We start from the raw sequence: 20,306 nt of genomic DNA on the forward strand, positions 1-20,306 counted from the left end.
CAAGAATTTAGAACTTTCAAACATGTGAACAAATGTCTTAATGGATAAATTCTGAACCCAGAACCCAACAATTATATATCTATGCCAGCTTTCATGCCAAATGATCATGATATCATAACATGTGATGATATACATCTCAAGAACTAACGGAGTTGAATTCATGCCATGCCACGCCAGATTGTCTTCAATGGGGCCCCTTAGAGGGGGGCAGTTGAGTCTCCCTCTCCGCCCTAAGCAGAACCCCGGCAGCCAAAAACCTCCAGAACCCAGCTACAGTCATGCTCAAGGCCACTCTCCACACACTTGGACGAGCCTCACACAATGGAGTACTATGTAGCTGTTAGAAAAGATGAAGTCATGAAATTTACATACAAGTGGTACAACATGGAAAGTATCATGCTAAGCGAAATGAGTCAGAAAGAGAGGGATAGACATAGAAAGATTGCATTCATCTGGGGGACATAAAGTAACAAAATATGAGATTAATACCCAAGAATAGCTGAGATCAGCACCAGGAGGATTACTCCATAGCTTAGTGGCCAGTCGGGCATTCTAGAGGAAAGGGCAGCTCAGATAGAGAAGGGAACACCAAATAAAGGGTGTTTGGAGGATCCTCCCAGGAGGGAAGATGCATGTCGAAAGTGGACTATGGACTGAACATGTTTGCCACTCAATGCCTCTTTTGCAGACCACAATACCCAAAAGGAGAGAGAGAACACAGGGAATTGCCCTGCCACAGAGGTAGGGGGGGATGGGGGGATGGGGGTGGGGGGGATATTATCCATGGTGGTGGAAAATGGGCACTGGTGGAGGGATGGGTATCTGATCATTGTATAATCAAACCCAAGCACAAAAAAATTGTAAATCTACAACTGTACCTCATGGTGTTTCACTAATAAAAAAAATAAATAAATAAAAGGAAAAAAAGAGAGAAGGCTGGGGTGTGGGTAGGGGTGATGTGGGCAGGTAGATAGGAAAGGGCTCATGGAAATGAAATTCCTAGGAAGTAATAAAAACAATAGCTCAAGTCTGCAAAAATCCCACCTTGTGAGCTCAGGAGACTGATCAGACTTCTCCTGGTGGCAACAGACCCATAAAAGGCTGGACCCTCCTCCAAGGGAACCTCCAGCAGAAACAAAGGCCAGAAATGGAATTTCAAAGAGGACCATTAGCCACTTCCAACTCTATCCCCCTCGGCAACAACCATAGCAATGGACTCTTACCTAATTTGAAACCCCATGTGGCAAAGCTTGTGAAAAAAACTATTAAAGCCACCTTGAACATAGGAGGGGCCACATATATACTTCCCAAGCTCATGTGCTGCTTGTGTCCAGTGGCCAAGTACATGTGTTGCCTGCATCTCCCCTCTTGATGCAAGTACTGGGGCTTTCTCCATCTTCGGAGAAGCCTGTGTTCTCTCTTCAGCATTTACCTCTCTCTCCCTTTCTCTCCCTCCTTCCCTTTCTTCAAAAAGCCTCTAAATAAAATCTATTTCTACTTCACTGTTTTTATACTCCTGAAATTCTTTTCTTTGAAAAGAACAACGACCTGTAAACCCTGGGTAAGGCCTAGAACTGCCTTTCTTTTCCTGCAATAAGCAGTTCTTCACTCCAGCCTGAGTCCATGGATCCCTGAGAATTTGGGTAGTAGAGATTAACTCCCATACCTGGAAAACCAAGTGGATGTCACGTGTGGCTTGATGGCCATCTGGTGGGGTTGGCAGGGCTCTGGCCTGTGCCACACAGGGGCTCATACACAGGCTTTATCAGTCCTAACCTTTCCAGCTAGTTCCTGAGTGGCAGAGGGGGATCAGAGGAAAGTAACCATCTCTCTCCTCTCCACCTCATTTAAGCCTCCTGTGGGGGTCCACCGACTTCAGGGGGATATAGAAGGGAACCTGGGAAGATTGGTGGAGGGAAGTTGACACTGGCACTACAATACTGTATTCTAAAACTCAACTATGAGTAAAGTTGTAAATCAATGCATTTAATAAAAATAAATTAATTTTAAAAAATAAAATTTTCACAAATGTAATAAGTGAAATAAATATACTCTTTTTTCTCTAATCCTTGCTTTTTTCTTTGTCTTTATTCCTCTCTCACTTCTTTTTTGCTTTCTTATGATTAAAGAAAGAGGTAGTGGATAGCTATCTCTCTGTGTTTTCTGAATTCCTGCCTCCACATGAAAATCAGTGTGAAGGAGAGTCACTCTGATCCGATATGGCAGTCCATCTGAGAAAATGTACCTGAATCACTTTATAACAAGGAGTAGAGAGAAGTGGGGGAATAAGGAGAGAGAGAGAGAGAGAGAGAGAGAGAGAGAGAGAGAGGAAGAGAGAGAGAAAGAAAGGGAGAGAGATGCCCTTAATGAAAAAAAAATACCCCACTGTGCAGCACCAAGCTGCAGTATGGAAGATATTTACGAGGAACATGAATTTTCCTGGAGAATAGAGAAGGTGAGATGGCACAGAACATCTGGCACCCCAATCTTTGTATCCTTTACCTACAATAATTGAATGGGAGGCAAGAAACTAAAGGATTTTTAAAACGAAACAAGTGACGAAATGTCTATAGGCATTATCTTGGTGACATCTCCCAACCCTGCTAGTGGATGTAATATTAAATCTATCTTAGTAACAGACCCTGAGATCAAATTCCACAAGTGAGATATATATCCAGCCCAAGCTAACTGATCTAACAAACAAGCAGTATCACTACAATCAGAAAGTACTCGCTGGATCTCCCAAAGCATTACCAGTTACTCCTGTTTAACCTTGTAAGGTACACATTTTAAATTTTTTGTAAGGTTGTTCATAATAATTTATTACATTCAATACTCCAACACCAATCCTGACACAATTACACCATTACCACCATTATTTTGATTTTTACCACCACCACCCAAACTTGTCCCAAAAGTACGTACTAAATAAGTTATTTAATATTGCTTGTTGTGAATAATCTGCTAAAAATGATCCAAACAAGTTTTCTTAGAGAAAAACGTGTGAATAGTGTTGTATCTCACCCTGGAACCATTAAGCCCTTGTTTAAGCGATTACTAACATGTTATTACAGATTGCCCTGGTGTGCTTATGTACACACACATATATATGACACACAAACACACAGATATATCACACACATATATGTGATCATATATATGTATACTATATATGTGATCAAAGTAAGTTGACTTCTACATTACACCCCATAAAATGTGGTGTGCTACTTTTGGTGCATCAGTGGGGCAGAGTATAAGATGTTGTGCTGCTGCAAATGTTACATCCTCCAACTGCCGTGTAACCCCAACAAAGGCCAGGATCCAGAGATTATCACAACAAGCTCCCGGGAGAGCACAAGGCAAAGTCTCCTACCCTGTGTCTGACTATCCTCGCCAGGGCCCAACAGCTGAAGACCTCCAGGCCCCAACCAAGGCCTTACTGGAGCCACTCTCCACACACTTGGATAAGCCTCAGACATAACAGAACTGGCAGAGGAACCCAGGCGTGTGGGACCCGGGGCTGAGATCTCCAAGCCTGCACGGTTTGGGACTGGACCTGTCAGTAGCTAGACAGTTACACCCTCCAACTGCCGTGTAACCCCAACAAAGGCCAGGATCCAGAGATTATCACAACAAGCTCCCGGGAGAGCACAAGGCAAAGTCTCCTACCCTGTGTCTGACTATCCTCGCCAGGGCCCAACAGCTGAAGACCTCCAGGCCCCAACCAAGGCCTTACTGGAGCCACTCTCCACACACTTGGATAAGCCTCAGACATAACAGAACTGGCAGAGGAACCCAGGCGTGTGGGACCCGGGGCTGAGATCTCCAAGCCTGCACGGTTTGGGACTGGACCTGTCAGTAGCTAGACAGTTACACCCTCCAACTGCCGTGTAACCCCAACAAAGGCCAGGATCCAGAGATTATCACAACAAGCTCCCGGGAGAGCACAAGGCAAAGTCTCCTACCCTGTGTCTGACTATCCTCGCCAGGGCCCAACAGCTGAAGACCTCCAGGCCCCAACCAAGGCCTTACTGGAGCCACTCTCCACACACTTGGATAAGCCTCAGACATAACAGAACTGGCAGAGGAACCCAGGCGTGTGGGACCCGGGGCTGAGATCTCCAAGCCTGCACGGTTTGGGACTGGACCTGTCAGTAGCTAGACAGTTACACCCTCCAACTGCCGTGTAACCCCAACAAAGGCCAGGATCCAGAGATTATCACAACAAGCTCCCGGGAGAGCACAAGGCAAAGTCTCCTACCCTGTGTCTGACTATCCTCGCCAGGGCCCAACAGCTGAAGACCTCCAGGCCCCAACCAAGGCCTTACTGGAGCCACTCTCCACACACTTGGATAAGCCTCAGACATAACAGAACTGGCAGAGGAACCCAGGCGTGTGGGACCCGGGGCTGAGATCTCCAAGCCTGCACGGTTTGGGACTGGACCTGTCAGTAGCTAGACAGTTACACCCTCCAACTGCCGTGTAACCCCAACAAAGGCCAGGATCCAGAGATTATCACAACAAGCTCCCGGGAGAGCACAAGGCAAAGTCTCCTACCCTGTGTCTGACTATCCTCGCCAGGGCCCAACAGCTGAAGACCTCCAGGCCCCAACCAAGGCCTTACTGGAGCCACTCTCCACACACTTGGATAAGCCTCAGACATAACAGAACTGGCAGAGGAACCCAGGCGTGTGGGACCCGGGGCTGAGATCTCCAAGCCTGCACGGTTTGGGACTGGACCTGTCAGTAGCTAGACAGTTACACCCTCCAACTGCCGTGTAACCCCAACAAAGGCCAGGATCCAGAGATTATCACAACAAGCTCCTGGGAGCGCGCGGCCGCATTTGCGGCCGCGCGACTATTTATTTACTTTTCTCTAAATTTTCAGAGTAACTTAAATATCCTTCAATATCCAACCCGCACGGCAGAGCCTGGCAAGCTATCCGTGGTCTATGCCAAATAGACCAAATTGATATGCCAAATCCAGTAATAAATGGGAAATATATACTGTTGGGAAATATACTCTGTTGGAGGGATGGGTTTTGGATCACTGTGTGACTGAAACCCAATCATAAACAGCTTTGTAATGGTCTATCTAATGGTGATTTAATAAAAAAATTTCAAAAAACAACGTTGCACCACAGGATACAATAGAGGTCCACATGACTTTGGCACTACAGTTACTGTCAGGTGCTCCCATGTGCAAACTTCCATGTAGCTACACAGGTATACTCACTGCTCCAGACTTGCGAAATCTGTCACCAAAGAAACTGCCTGAAATTAAAAAACTCGACCTAAAATCTAGGTTTCCATCAAGCCCCACATGACCTGGGGGCTGTATGAATACAAATTATTTGCAATCCTCCAGACTCACTCAAAGTCAGAGACATGAACATTACCTAGAATTTTGATCATGAACTTCAAATCACAAGTCAGATCTGCCTGTGTTTAATACCTCACCCCCAGTTTTCACAAAGCATCAGGCATTATGAAGAAATTGAGGAACTCACCTATACTGAAGGTAAAGGTAAGTGAATGTAAATGTTTGGGAAGAATTACAAGCATACCAGTTCTTTTTTTTTTTTTTTTGCTTTTTGGGGTCACACCTGGTGATGCACAGGGTTACTCCTGGTTCTGTGCTCAGGAATCACCCCTGGCGGTGCTCAGGGGACCATATGGGATGCTGGGAATTGAACCCGGGTCTGCCACGTGCAAGGCAAACACCCTACCCGCTGTGCTATTGCTCCAGCCCCAGAACTTTCTTTAAAAAAAAAAAAACATAACAAAGATCAGAGAGATTTTGCAAAGGGAAAAAGTACTCCCTTTCACATACTTTACCCATACTTGTATATCTTTATAAAACTGATTATTTAATTTATTCATCTCTTAAAATATATTTTCCAGTTGGAAATGAGATATTCTTGGGTAAAACAATTTGTACTAATTACAATAAAACGGAAAAGCCCAGACTGAGAAATGCAACAATCTGAACACCTTTGTGTTGCACTTGGACACATGATGGTTTTATTCAAAAGGAATATACGATAGTGCTTTAGCCCACTTCAGGAGGTGTCTTATCTTGAAACAAGGAATAAACCAAATCCTTTGGGTGGAGATATAGTAGAAGTAGGATACTTATTAATCTTTGATTCAAGAGAATTTGGGCTAAAACCACTAAGACTCTAAAATGTTTTTTTATTATGAGCCACGAATAAAAATAGGCCTAATTTGAATGACAACTCTGATTAGAACTTTCTAAACTCCTTAATGAAAACATCAAAACAAGAATGATAATCATGCTCAGTGAAATGAGGAAATTAATTGAAGAAACATCAAAAAAGTCAAGGACTCTTTTTCCCTCTGGAAAGAAATATGGCAGCAGCTTCTGAGCTTTGTGGAAAGCCAGGTATGAGCCAGTCATGATGGGGCGACTGAAACCTCATGGGAACGGAGCATTCCCGGCTCATCCTTCGCGCCCTACTGAGGTCACGAGTTGCCCCCCACAAGTGGCTCTCTGGCACGGTCATGGCTCCAGAAGCACAAGGACTTAATGCAGAGCCTGGCAGCTTGCAGCAGAAAAGTGAATGGACTATGCGTTGATCCATGCCACCATGCCTTCCCGGAGGGGAAAGGGTGTTGCTCCCTTCCGCCTTTTTCCCTCTGGAAAGAAAGATGGCAGCCGCTTTGGAGTTTATGGAAAGCCAGGTATGAGCCGGTCGTAATGGGGTGACTAAAACCTCATGGGAAGGGGGCGTTCCCGGCTCATCCTTCGTGCCCTACTGAGGTCACAAGTTGCCCCCCATGAGCGGCTCTCTGGCACGGCCATGGCTCCAGAGCACATAAACCAATCTCATAATGATTTGACTCTCAGCAGAAATACTGCCAGGCTTAATAAGTAAAATACCAGAAATCCAAAATTGCGCGGCCGCGATCGAGGCTGCGCGACATTATTTGATTCTTGTAACCAGCTGCAGAAAACAAATTATTTCACAATGCCTTTTCAGCAGGTCTGATTTTGGGGTGTAAACTCTAAATAATAATAGTGCATCTTTTGTCGAAACAATGAATCTAATCAAAGTAGGTAGAGTGTTAACTAGAATTCATCTGCCTCACAGGCATTGGGAGGGTTGGGGGGGGGGGTTAATTGGGGTTCTTCGTGGTGAAAAATAAGTATTGGTAAAGGGAAATGTGTTTGATATTTGCATGACCGAGACTTAAACCTGAAAGCTTTGTAACTTTTCCCACAGTGATTCAATAAATGAATAAATAAATAAATTTTTTTAAAAAAGAAAATAGCATAGCGGGTAGGGGGTTTGCCTTGCATGCGCCTGACCCGGGTTTGAATTCTCCAGCCCTCTCAGAGAGCTTGGCAAGTTACCAAGAGTATCCTGCCCGCACAGCAAAGCCTGGCAAACTCCCTGTGACGTATTCGATATGCCAAAAACAGTAACAACAAGTCTCACAATGGAGACGTTACTGGTGCCCACTCAAGCAAATCAATGAACAATGGGAGGACAGTGTTACAGTGCTACTATGGCCTATACTGTTACTAGACCTTATTGGTAAATAATTGTTTAAAATGTTCTTTGTCAATGATATAATCCATTTTTACAGCCATTTATATTTATTCTTACTTTCTTATATTCCTATAACATGTCAGACTCACGAAATTGAAAATGAAAAAGAGGGGCTGGAGAGATAGCACAGCGGGGAGGGCGTTTGCCTTGCACGCGGCCCACCCGAGTTCGATTCCCAGCATCCCATATGGTCCCCTGAGCACCGCCAGGAGTAACTCCTGAGTGCAGAGCCAGGAGTAACCTCTGTGCATTGCCAGGCGTGACCGAAAAAACAAAAAAAAAAAAAGAGATTGGGAAGGAAAGAAAGAAGAAAGTGTAGTAGAGAAGGAAAATGTGAAAAGGAGCAGGAGGAAAAGGAAGAGAAAAATTGAAAAGAATTGGAAGGAAATATGGATATTATGCATCTGTGTCTTGTTTATTTTTAAAGCACTGTCTCTGTCTCTACTATTTAATCTTTTAAGATTAATATTTGTTCTAGGTTTCTAGCAACAACTTTTTTCATTTAAGGATGTTTCTACTCTGAATTTATTAATAATTTTTACTATTAATTATTCATTTTTCTCCTTCTACTAAGATCATTTTTCCTTTAAAATTGTAAAGGAAGAAAAATAAAATTGTAAATGATATAAAACATTAAATATTAAATCGACTTTGAAAAAAAGGTCAAGGACTGGGGAGATGACTAAAATAACTGAAGTGTTTGGATTGGAGTGATAGTAGAGTGGATGATATGCTTGCCTTGCACGTGGCTGACCCCGGTTTGATCCCCAGCATCCCATATGGTCCCCTGAGCATGACCAAGAGTAATTCTGAGTGCAGAGCCAGTAGTAACCCTTGAGAATTGCCAAGTGTGACCTAAAAAACAAACACATACACAGACACACACACACTCACTTACACACACACAAAACTGGAATGAATGCTTGACATGCATAATTAATTAAGCTTAAATAAGCACTGTGCTTAATCCCCCAAAATACGCGATCTCTTTTATTTTTATGTCATACTAGCAGTAACACACAAACAAAAAACACATAATAACAGCAAAAAAGAAACAAGTATAGAAAAGTCTGAATCTAAATCACGGAGTCAAGGAATATGGTGCATGTATTTAAAACTTTAAAAAATGGGTTCAAGAGCACAATGGCAAACACTAAGAATTAAACCAGTGGACACAGGGATAAGGCAGAGAAAATCATCAAAACAGAAAAATTAAAATTATGATAGTGGGCTAGACAGTACAGAGATTAATGGGCTTATCTAGCATGTGGCTGCAGCCGCAACTCAGGTTAAATCCCAATGTGGATGAGGGGAAAGTAAAGCAAAAAATGAATGGGGTTACATCAGACAAAAAGCTCCTGCACTGTAAAAGAAATTATCACTAAAACATAAAGACATCATACCAAATGGGAGAAAATTTTCACACACTCATCCATTAAGCAATTGGCTAAAATTCCAGGTACTCAACAACCTAAAAGACAAAAACCCATTCAACTAAAACACCAGCTACTCCATCAAAAAATAAGAGAGCTGAGCAGACATTCCTTTCATGTTGGCCAATAAGTTCATGAAAAAATAATTATCATCATCACAAGTATCAGAGAAATGCTTGTCAAAATGACAGTGAGATAAGCCTGTACATCAATGATAATGCCCTATACTTTTATTTATTATTTTTAAAAACTATTTATTAGTGAATCACCCCGGGGGACAAAAAGGTCAAGAAATAATAAGGCTTGGTAAGGGTGTGGAGGAAAAGGAACATTCATTCACTACTGATGGGAATATAAACTTGGTTTAGCCTCTGTGGAAAATATATGGAGATTTCTCAAAAAATAAAAATAAGACTACAATATGATCAAGCAATTTCACTCCAAGTTATCTTTCCAGAGAACACACACACAAATTCAAAATTTTATACACACATCTATATTCATTCCAGAACTATGTACAATAGCTAAGAGCTAGAAATAACCCAAGTGACCAATTATAGATACGAGGATAAAGATGTGACATATATATGTGACATATATCCATATGTATGTGACATATATCCATATATATGTGACATATATCCATATATATGTATGTATTTATGTATACATACACAAAGAATGAAATAAATGGTACTCGGTCCTCAGAACAGTTGGAATTTTGCCTTTTGGCACCACATGTATTAAAACCTAAGGAGAGTAAGGGTCATGCTAAGAGATATAAATCAGAAGGACACAGACAAACAATGGATAATCTCACTCACATATGTGTCATATAAATAAATAAAGGGAATACATAGAGATCCTTGAAAGCAAATCCTAAGACTCTAACCATTGAATTGATATTAGCGTGGAAGAAACTGCACCAAAAATATCCAGTGGACTGTGATGGAACTTTGGTTGTGTGGTATTTAACATTGTACCTCTAAATTGTGTAAACATTTACATTTACACTCTTTTAAACCAATGTTAGTTCAAGAAAAGATAAATTTTAAATTTCTGAGCACTATCAGGAGTAACCATCAAGCGATGATCCAGGTGTAACTCCTGAGCATCACTAGATGGGACCCAAAATTCAAAATAAATAAATGAAATAAAGGGATTTAAATATTATTTTTAAAAATAAGGAAGAGATTTTTTAAATGCTTGATATCAAATTTTGAGACAGTTCAAACTGTCTCAAAATTTCCTGAACTAGAAATATAGAATTTTTTTCCAAGTTGTGCTTACTACCCTCAAATTAAAATAATTTTGTTTTATTCCCTCAGAGCCCCCTGAAGTCTTCCCCACACCAATATCCTAGATATCCTTGTTTTCGTTTTTATTTTCCATTGTCCTTTGTCTTTCTATTGTACACCCTTTGGTTGAGTGTGTGGAATGGTATGTCAACATGCCATCAAGACTGTCTCCTGCCCAGGGCCCAAGAGAAGTAATAAATCCAAGATGTGTTTTAAAGAAGTTTTTCTTTTTAATCTAGGAGTACTGCTATTTATTCAGCCACTGATTAGCTGATTGAATTGGGCATGAACTCCACCTAACTTTTTTTTTCATGATTTTATTTATTTATTTATTTATTTATCTTCTTATATTTATTTATTGAATCACTGTGGGAAAAGTTACTAAGCTTTCAGGTTTAAGTCTCAGTCATACAATGATCAAACACCTCTCCCTTCACCAGTACTCATTTTTCACCACCAAGAACCTCAGTGACCATCTTGGTTCCACAGTTCTACCTCAAAATGCCTGGAGAAGTGAGAAACTGTCTGCTAATGAGCAGGAGTTGTCACAGGCCCAGCTGAGACATATCTGTAACAGAATCTGGTAATGATGGATCAGTAACAGAACTCAAGGAACAGGATTTCACACAGGCAACCACACAGCAAGCTCAGCTCTCAGTAGTAGCTGAAATCAGTGGAGGAAAATAGAGCCTCGGTGAACAGAAAGCTGTGTCAAAACTGGGTCTTCAACAGCTTATAGGAATTACTAGAGTCAAAATCCAGAAATCTAAGAACACCGTCTTTATCATCATCACAAAAATCAGATGTCCGTAAGAGCCAAGCTTCAGCTAATGTCAGCCAACACAGCTAGCCTCTGCTGAGAAATTTAAAGATCAAAGTGAAACTACCTTTAACACTCACGAAAGCAAACAGACTCCAACTATAAAAGAGCAGAATAAAGAGGAAGAGGTTGATGAAACTGCTGTGGAAGTTAAAGATATTGAATAGGCCATGCACAAGCAAATGTGTTGAGAGCAGAGTCTGAGTCCTGAAGAACAACAATGATACTGTAAATGCAAGATGTGTTCATTTGAAACAGCTTTTATTTATTTATAGGCATCTTTGTATGTTTTCTTTGCTTTTCTGATTGTTGCATTATTTTCTTCTGTTTTCTTTGTTTGTTTGCTTTTTTGGGGGGGTCACACCTGGAGATGCACAGGGGTTACTCCTGGCTCTGCACTCAGGAATTACTCCTGGCGGTGCTCAGGGGACCATATGGGATGCTGGGAATGCAACCCGGGCTGGCCACATGCAAGACAAACGCCATACCCGCTGTGCTATTGCTCCAGCCCCCATTCTGTTTTTATTCCTTAGCGTTGTTTTCCATTTTTGCTTCTTATATATGTTGCAATTTTTTTCTCTTGGAATTTTGTTAATGGAACCTCTATAAGGGGAAATTGAAACTATTTTTTGTTTTGTTTTTTTTGTTTTTGTTTTTGTTTTTTTTCTTTTTTTTTTTTTTATCATTTTTTTTTATTAGTGAAACACCATGAAGTATACTTATAGACTCACAAATTTTTGTGCTTGGGTTTCAGTTATACAATGATCAAGTACCCATCCCTCCACCAGTGCCCATCCTCCCCCACCACGGGTCCTATCATCCCTCCGACCCCCCTTCCTCCCCCCCCCCCCCCCCCCCCGTCCCACCCTGCCGCTGTGGCAGGGCATTCCTCCCTGTTCTCTCTCTCTTCTTTTGGGTACTGTGTTTTGCCAGAGAGGCATTGAGTGGCAGTCATGTTTGGTCTATAGACCACTTTTAGCATGTCTCTCCCACCCTGGGAGGGTCTTCACAACACCCTTTATTTGGTGCTCTCTTCTCTATCTGAGCTTCCTTCTCACCTAGCACATGTGGCTGGCCTTCAAGTCATGGAGCAAAATTCCTGGTACTAATCTGAGCCCTTCCTGGGTGTTAGTCTCCCGTTTTGTTGCTTTATGTTCCCCAGATGAATGCAATCTTTCTGTGTCTATCCCGCTCTTTCTGACTCATTTCGCTTAACATGATACTTTCCATGTAGTACCACTTGTATGTAAATTTCATAACTTCATCTTTTCTGACAGCTACATAGTACTCCATTGTGTAAATGTACCAAAGCTTCTTTAACCAGTCATCTGTTCTCGGGCACTCAGGTGAAACTATTTTTTGGACATTAACATTTCCTTCTTGTTCTTCACTGGATCAAAAAATGATCAAAGATGGAGAATACTGATGGTCACATTTACATATTCAAGAAACATTTATTGAAGAACTAATATATGCCATCCAATCACTGGTAGGATAAATAAGTAAACAGATGCACATAGTAAAACAATAGCAACACATTCCTCGGCTTTGATGAGTTTGCCTTCTAGTTAGCAGAGATAAGCTAACAATAAGAAAATAACTGACAAATGTGCTGAAAAAGGAAATGCATTCAAGAAAGGACAAAATAAAGCAGGGTAAATAGAAACTGTGAGGGGTGCACATTTAAATATTTGAAGTAAGATATTTAGGGGTAAGTCATATTAAAACGTTGGCACTTATGCATCATTGTTGTAAACAGTAATATTTTTTAAAGGCTATTAAAAATGGTTGACATTTAATTGAAGTCATGGAAGTAACGGTTCCTGTTGGGAGAAACTATACAGACATTTGAGTGTCACAAATTGAGACAATGTTTGAGAATGTTTGAAATTGTTTGATAATGTTTGAATGTTTGATAATGTTTGAGAAGTTGCAAAGATGGTAGGGTGTTTGCCCTGCGTGCATCCTCCCTGAGTTTGATCCCTGGCAACCATATGGTTTCCTGAACCCTGCCAGGAGCAATCCCTAAGCACAGAGTCAGGTTAGCGCAACCTGGTATGCCCCCAAAATTAAAATATAAAATATAGTGCCAACGCCCTTACTTTGGTAAGATGTAACTATATCGAAAGTGGAGGTAAAGAGGAAAGGAGGAGAGTATTAGGAGATAAGGTAAGACAGATAATTAGTCAAATTATATATGACTTTGTAGACAAAAATAAGAAATTTTAGTTTGTCCTTAATGAAATTGAAGTCTTTGGGCCCCCATGGGTGATTGTGTGGTGGACTCAAGAGAGATGGTCACTTTCTTCCAATCCACCTCAGGACTGGCTGGGAAAGGTAGGATTGATAAAGTCTGCAGATGAGCCCCTGCGTGCCATGGGCCAAAGCCCCGCCAGCCCAACTAAGTGGCCATTAAGTCGCACCTGATGCCCACTTGACCTTCAATGCATGGGAGTTAATCCCCACCATCTGATTTCTTGGGGAGCTGTGGACTTAAGCTGGAGCAAGGAATTGCTCTTTGCAGGAAAGAAAAGCCAGTTCTAGGCCTTATAGGTCTTTGTCATTCTCACAGAAAAGAATTTCAGGAGTAGATGAGCAGTGAAGTAAAAACAGATTTCATTTGAAGGTTTTTGAAGAAGGGGAGGACAGAGAGAGAGAGAGAGAGAGAGAGAGAGAGAGAGAGAGAAGTGCCTGCCATAGAGGCAGGTGGGGGTGGAGGACCAACTAAATTCACCTGGTACTCCACCCTTCCACTCCTGCTTTCTCAGTTTGAAGATTTGGACTCAATCCTGTGGGAAGATGCTTTACTTAAATATAGGTACTGTGTATTAATAATGTCAAATAGAAAGCATTTGCTTGCCTTCAGCTAGGTTCACAAATGTGTTCTGTGTTTTATCAAATGTGTTCTAATGAGAATGGCATATGCCTGATTGGTCTAAGTATTCGTTATAGTTTACCTTAATTTCTGCCTTATGCAAAACTTCTCTTTAAGTTTACACAACAGGTGATTTTGACTCAAATGTGAATGTGAGGAACATGTCAGGAAGGTATGTTACAGGTATGTTACACTCCAAAAATACTCCAGAGTCAGAATCTTTGTCTCAAATCAAGGAGTCTTTATTAGCTGGCCTGCAACTGCTCTCTCAAGCCCAGCCTGGTAGAGGAAGTCAACCCCTAAGGCAAAAAGCAAGGGTTTCTATGGAATAAAATTACATCCTGAAATTTAACTAAGCAAACAAGAAGGTCACAGGAGCAAGAAAGAATAGCAGCTAGCAGAGGGTGAATCTGCACCCATGGTGTGATTACTAGAACCCTATTCCTAGAATAGTTGCAGCAATATCCCTTCAAGCCTTTGTTCTGAGAACACAGTACAGTAAATTCCCCTTTGTGTTTTTACGGATGTAACATTACCTACTGGTTTTAATCCCAGAATCAAATCGTTGATACTTCCGTGCCCCCACTCCACTGGAGGTTGCAGATAGTGTGATCTTAACACTAATAGCTTCACCACTTGTACCCTCTTTTGTATGTAAGTTGTCAAATAATGTAGAATGCAAGGCTCCATTATTTGTCCTATTATTAATATCAGGAGGGGCTCTGCTGCAGCAATAATTACCCATGGAGACCAGGAGGAGAACTTCTAGAACCATTGTTTTCCTCTTCTTCCTACTTTCTTCAACGCTCTCGCAGGCACTTCCTTATTTTGGTTAGACAATGCCATACAGTTCAAGAATGGTAAACACAGAAATAAAAGGTTTCACCTAGAGCCATGCAGAGACCTTCCTGTCTTAGAAAAAGATTCAGGCCACATCGATTTTGTATGCTGCCAGTCCTGCCACTCTCCCAGTCTCAATGTACATGCATCTCCCAATTTTTAACCTTTACAAGAAGTATGTTGCATTTCCCACCCTCCACCCAGGCAAGTGAACAAGGTTTTCTTGGGCCCCTAGTGAATTCAATGTACTTGTCTTCTTTTGCACCCAGGAAGCAGCTGTCCACAATGCATCTCCCCTGGCATCTGACTTTATTAGTTGACCAATGACTGCCCTCTCTAGAATCCTGAGAGAAACAGTAGCCTCCTGCAGCAAAGGAGTCTTTTCAGAGAAAAAAAAATCACCTCCTACTTTTGTTCATTTTTCTTTCAACTTACACAATGCAGTAATTTTCTCCATCCCCATAATCTGTTTTGTTCTATGGCACATTCCCATTTTACCTCCTGCATCATTTCACTGCCCACTGGTTTTCATTACTTGTGAATCAAATTGATTCCTCATCATCCACAAGGACTATGGATTGCTAACAGGCTCTCAGCCCTAGAAGCTTGACTCCCTGTATGTGGTTCTTGCTATAAGTATGCAGACAGTTTAGGACACACGGCCTGACCAACAGACCTATAAGGAGTAGTACCACGGATCTAGCTGCTGCCTTTCTTTTTCTCTGTTCTGGAGGCACTTTCAGATCTGTGCAATACTATACTTAATTATGCAAGAATTGTTGACATAGAAACAACAGGTTTCTCCCAAAAAGCAAAACGAGCCCTCTCCTGTTTTGTAACACCACTCCAACTAAGGGATTCCAGTGATTCTTCTAACCTGCTCATTGACATTTCCATTTCTTTAAGGTCACTGTCTCTGTTTCCTCAGACCTGTAAGTCTACATTTCCCTTAACAAGGAACGCAGTGCCCACTGCAGCTGATCCAGCTTCTCCCAAACCAATTAATAAGGGAATAAGCACAGGTGCTGCTCTTCTTGAATGGGTATTATGAAATCTTCTTTCCCCATTTCCTTGCCATAATAGTACACCTGAGGGTACACTCTTACTGTAATGCAAAATTCAGACTATCTTTTCACACCAAACTTCTGTAGCCACAGCAGGGGGTTAGGTCAGTTAGGCAAGCAAAATACACACCAGCAATGGCCACCAAGTGCTAGCAAACACCTCCATCAGGATCTCCAAAACATACATCTGCTAGCAATTCACCCTTAAGCGAACATAATAGGGGGTTATGAATTCAGGAATAACCAGCAGTCAAGGGTGTGGTTTGCTCTCACTGGGTTATTTAGCATAACGGTGGCAGTGACTTGGACAGGGGGCACCCCAGACTCCAGGGGGCAGTTTGGTCCTTTAGGATTTTCTCACCTAATTTGAGCTCTTCTCTTCCTCCCTATGGCAGCACAATGTCAGCATTATCAGAGCAAACATTTGATACGCATAAGAAAGATTGCCATGCCAAGATACAACAGGTCCAATGCCACTCTTCTTCCCAGTCCCCATTGTTCAAGTGTGGTGGCTTCCAGTTCTATGACCAGAATTAAGGGATAATTAATTCTTGCATGAGAGCCATAACGCCATGAGTGCACATCTCAGGTGCATCAGCTGGAGTCAGCTTCTGGTGGGGTAGTCTGTGCTTCAGATGGACATCAAATCTTCCCTCTGTTTTTGGTGCTTCTTGGACAGTCCAGTGCTACAGTGCTACATTTAATCAGAGTAACACAGTTTCAAAAGCAGTGCAAAACTCAAGATTTCAAATAAGATTATTCTTGTTAAAATCAAGACCATGTTGATGTAATTCTATGCAGTTATTCTGGCACAATGTCTCAATAATTTTCTTAAAGCAATCATTTAATGTGATCTAGAATTCCCTCTTTTACCAAGCTTCTTTTCACATACCCAGCTTCTTAACCTACTAAGCTTCTTTAACTTATTCCAACTGTCAGGAAATTATTTCATTTTCCCATCCTCTATTTAAATTCTAATTCTGTAAATCACTTACCAAAAAAACAAAATTTTTCATTCACATGCATTTGTCTTCACCTCCGGTACACAGCTCAGATAGTCTTAAAAAATTCAATTGTGCACTTTAAAACAACCTTTGCAAATATACATTTTTAGAGAAAAGAGACAAAGATTTAAATTGTTCTGCTTTTTCCTTTCAGTAGAGACCAATTTTTCCCTTTATGTAGAAATCTTCTGCCAAAATTTTTGAAATCTTAATTTTTTTTTACCATGAATACATGCATATTGAGCTGTCTTGATACTTTCCATTTCTATTTATAAACCACTTGGAATCTTTAACCCTTAACATAGCAGCTTCCTAATTTCACAACTGTAACTAGGACAAGTTGGTGATTTTCACCATTCTCAGCTCTCACTGGCCCTGAGAATGGAGACAGCTGACTCTCTTCAGCTGCAGGAAAACTGATGTAGGCAGTGAGAGGGATGGTAGAGGCAGCACTAGGTGGCTGCTAAAGTGGCAGTATGGATGGCAAAAGCACAAGAGCATATGCATTATTTTTGGAATCTTGAACTTCAGATTTTGCTTCTGGAGACAGAAGCAATGCCATTACCCCCTTTTTGTTCATTAAGTAGAATCCCTTCTGGAAGGATCCCCATGTTATGATGTTGTACAGTAACATAAAATTTTGAACATAAGGCCTCCTATCTCATTTACCATATCATCCCATCCTTGAAGACTTTCTTGGTTCATGAGGAAGGGAGTTTGGGGAATTTATTTGCGCCTACATCCCAATGAACAGTGTTGCAAGTAAGGGGAACCTGTTGGCAAGACACAGGCCACTCTCAGGTGCTTGGCTGGCTGGACTCCTCGCGGGATGCTAAGGATGCCTTAGCTTAGGAATGTTGGTATGAGACCCCGACCTGGTTCACACCTTGAAGGACCGGAGTCTGGGATGGAAATTTCTACTGAGCTGAATGGGGTCTTCACGGAACCGCAGGTTAAAGCCCACTCAGATCCCATAGCTGAAGCCATGGGACTAAATCATTCACTCACACAGACATTCACCACAGAAACCAGAGTCTAAACTTCTTTAGCAATTTTTTAATTCCTGAGCTAACTTACACACACACACACACACACACACACACACACACACACACACCACACACACACCAGAAAACCAGTAGTGCAGAAAAAAATGAGTCAGAGAGGGACAGATATAGAATGACTGCACTCATTTGTGGAATATAAAGTGACATAATAACACCTAAGGATAGTAGAGATAAGGGTCAGGAGGATTACCCCACTCCCCGTGTGCTAGGGGGAAAGGCAGGTGGGATGGAGAAGAGATCACTAAGTAAACAATGGTTGGAGAGATCACTTAGGATGGTAGGCACATGCTGAAAGTAGACTATGGACCAAACATGATGGTTGCTTAGTACCTATATTGCAAACATAATACCAAAAAGGAGTGCGAGAGTAAGAGGAAATGTGTCTGCCACAGAGGGGTAGGAAGGAGTGGGGGGTGGTGGGAGGGACACTGGGAACACTGGTGGTGGAGAATGGGCACCGGTGGAGGGATGGGTACTCAAACATTGTTTGAAATGTAATCACGAAAGCTTGTAAGCCTATAACTGTGTCTCACAGTGATTCATTCAAAAAAATTTTTTTAAATGGTTCAGAAAAAAACAGAAAATAGTGCCGCCTCTGGATCAACATCAGGGGCCTCAGAGGCACTCCTGACCTGAAATTGCTGTGTTTCTTGTAGAGTACCACAGTCACCTCTGGAATATCATCAGAGGCTTCAGACGCAAATCCTCCAGCAGGGTTATCAGTCCTAGGGAACCAAACACAAAGTTACAGACACAGAAAATGGTTAGTGTGACTGGACTTGTTTCTGAAAGGAAGAAAAGTTTTTACATTGAAGGGAGGGGATGGAGGAAGAGGACAAAAGGGATGAAGACTGGCCCATTTTTATACAAATGAAAGTGATCAAGAGAAAAACCAAGATAAACAATGACAAAGATGAGTGTCCATAGACAAGGATTCTCATCCAACAGACCAGGATGATGTCTTGTCCAGGATCCTGTCCCCAGAAGCTGTGTTGTGTCCATCCTTCCACCAGAACACAAAACAAATCTTCAGAGACTAACTTACCAAATGACCCATTGCAAAACAAGTCCCAAATGAATCTCTGTAAAGTGAATCCCAAAATGCCTGCTGTAAAGCAAGTCCCAAATTACTCTGAAAGAAAAAAAAAACACAACACTGGGATATTTTAATGATGGATTTCCAAGACTTGTGGAAGAGAGTCTACCTGACTGAGGCAAGGGGTGGGTGTGATCTCACTGGAGCCTCCAAATGTTATAGACTAGGCACTCCAAAAATTATTCCACAGAGTCAGAATCTTTGTCCTAAATCAAGGAGTCTTTATTAGCTGGCTTGTGACTGCTCTCAAGTGCAACCTGATAAAAGGAGGCAGCCCTAAGGGCAAAAAGCTGGGGCTTTTTTAAAAAAAAGACAAAATCACATCCTGAAATTATACTAGACAAGCAAGTGGGTTACAGAAGCAAGAAAGAATAGCAGTTAGCAAAGCGTGCATCTGGACTCAAGACACAACTCAATCATGCTGTGATTACTCAAACCCTACTCCTACAACAGGTGCAACAATTTCCCTTTGTGCCTTTATCCTGAGAACAGGGCACAATAAATTCCACTCTTATGTTTTTCCTGGCCTAACAGGTATTCAGAGAATGAAAAAAGAAGGCAATTAGTAAGGCACACTATTTTATAGTCAACAGGACATACTGATTTATGATAAGCAGTTTCCTAAGGACTGGCGTATGAACAAGATTCAAAGCACTGATAGCCATCTTGATCCATACTGCTATATAGTATTTATGGTTTCTACAAAGACCCCTGAGCCTGCTGTGAAATAAAATTTGGCACAGAGCAGGTAATTTTGAAGAGATTTTTGAGACAGTCGTGGAGAGAGAGAAAAAACAACCTCCACAATCCTACAAACCCTACATTACAGCTCCCTCCTGCAACTATACGAAGAAAACAGACCAATGTAACAGTGGCAAAGACTGGAGTCAAGCCTCCACCTATTCAAGAAAAAAAGAAAATGCTTGTGCTCTCAATTTGCATTTTCTCACATCCAGAAAGGGTTCTGCCTCCAAGATGCAGCTTTCCTCAATTCAAAATACGTAATTTGGGGGGCTGGAACAATAGCACAGAGGGTAGGGCGTTTGCCTTGCACGCGGCCAACCCGGGTTCGATTCCCAGCATACCATATAGTCCCCTGAACATCGCCAGGGGTGATTCCTGAGTGCAGAGCCAGGAGTAACCCCTGTGCATCGCCAGGTATGACCCAAAAAGCAAAAAAAAAAAAAGTAATTTTTTTTTTAAGTTCAGCAAGGGTGTGAGGAATTACCATA

The 20,306-nt window shown here is 41.7% G+C and overlaps 1 pseudogene; it reads left to right on the forward strand.

Annotated features, from left to right (window-relative positions):
- The first annotated feature begins 2,407 nt into the window (after nt 1–2,407).
- Nucleotides 2,408–20,306, forward strand: part of LOC130038092 (nascent polypeptide-associated complex subunit alpha-like) — a 125,643-nt pseudogene continuing 107,744 nt past the window's right edge.

The sequence above is a fragment of the Sorex fumeus genome, unplaced genomic scaffold (genome assembly GCF_029834395.1).
Source record: "Sorex fumeus unplaced genomic scaffold, SorFum_2.1 ptg000073l, whole genome shotgun sequence".
Classification (NCBI taxonomy): Eukaryota; Metazoa; Chordata; class Mammalia; order Eulipotyphla; family Soricidae; genus Sorex; species Sorex fumeus.